The following is a 1,586-nucleotide window of genomic DNA, read 5'->3' on the forward strand; positions in this document are numbered from 1 at the left end:
TCCCAGGTTCAAGCAGTTCTCAGTTCTCCTGCCTCAGCCTCCCAAGTAGCTGGGACTACAGGCGCCCACCACCATGCCCGACTAATTTTTGTATTTTTAGTAGAAATGGGGTTTTGCTATTTTGGCCAGGCCGGTCTCAAACTCCTGACCCCAGGTGATCCATCCACTTCAGTCTCCCAAAGCACTGGGATTACAGGCATGAGCCATCGCGCCTGGCCCGCCCGGCCCTTTTTGAGTTATAACCACTCACAGAGAGAGTGTAGCATGAAGGTTAGATGCCTACACTGTGGGGTTACCACTCTCATGCTGGGTGACCCTGGACAAGCCATTTAATTTTTCTAAGCCTCAGTTTCCTTATCCATGAAACGAATCGAATAAGGATACCTTTCTTATAGGGGTGAGTGAAGATGAAATGAGATAATAAACCTAATGCACCTAGGCAGGCCCTGGCACTTAGGAAGAGCTCAGTAAATATGAGCCTATCATTAGTATTAGTTTTTATTTATTTATTTATTTTTTGAAACAGGGTCTTGCTCTATTGCTCTGGCTGGAGTGCAGTGACGTGATTTTGACTCACTGCATCCTCTACCTTCTAGGCTCAATGGATCCTCTTTCCTCAGCCTCCCCAGTAACTGGGACTACGGGGGCACACCACCACAGTCAGCTAAATTTTTTGTAGAGATGGGGTTTGCCATGTTGCCCAGGTTGGTCTTGAACTCCTCAGCTCAAGCAATCCACCTGCCTCAGCCTCCCAGAGTGGTGGGAGTAGAGGCGTGAGCCACCACACTCAGCCATATTAGCTATTATTTTTTGCTCTGTATGTGTGCAATTTCCATCGGCAGGGACGCGTCACTATAGGCAAATCCCAGCTAAGCGAATCAGGAACCAGCTGCCAATTTATATATATTTGTTACTTATTCAAGAGTATACTTTTTTGGTAATTTATGAAGCATAATGATGAAACAATCACTCATGCTCCCACTACTCCACTTATGTAAACCATTAAGAACTGTTGAAGCTATCTTCTTTCTTTTTTCCTTTTCTTTTTCTCTCTTTTTTTTTTGAGATGGAGTTTTGCTCTTGGTGCCCAGGCAGAAATGCAATGGTGTGATCTCGGCTCACTGCAACCTCTGTCTCCTGGGTTTAAGCGATTCTCCTGCCTCAGCCTCCTGAGTAGCTGGGATTACAGCCATGCGCCACCATACCTGGCTACTTTTGTATTTTTAATAAAGACGGGGTTTCTCCATGTTGGTCAGGCTGGTCTCAAACTCCTGACCTCAGGTGATCTGCTCTCCTCGGGTGCTGGGATTATAGGCGTGAGTCACCACACCCAACCTGAAGCTATTTTCTTTTCTTTTCTTTTCTTTTTCTTTGTTACAGAGTCTCACTCAGTCATCCAGGCTGGAGTGCAGTGGCCTGATCTCGGCTCACTGTGACTTCTGCCTCCCAGGTTCAAGAGATTCTCCTGCCTCAGCCTCCTGAGTAGCTGGAATTACAGGTGTGCACCACCATGCCCAGCTAAGTTTTGTATTTTTAGTAGAGACTGGGTTTCTCCATGTTGGTCGGGCTGGTCTCGAACTCCTGAC

This window comes from Colobus angolensis, unplaced genomic scaffold (assembly GCF_000951035.1).
Source record: "Colobus angolensis palliatus isolate OR3802 unplaced genomic scaffold, Cang.pa_1.0 Scaffold87, whole genome shotgun sequence".
In the NCBI taxonomy this organism is placed as follows: Eukaryota; Metazoa; Chordata; class Mammalia; order Primates; family Cercopithecidae; genus Colobus; species Colobus angolensis.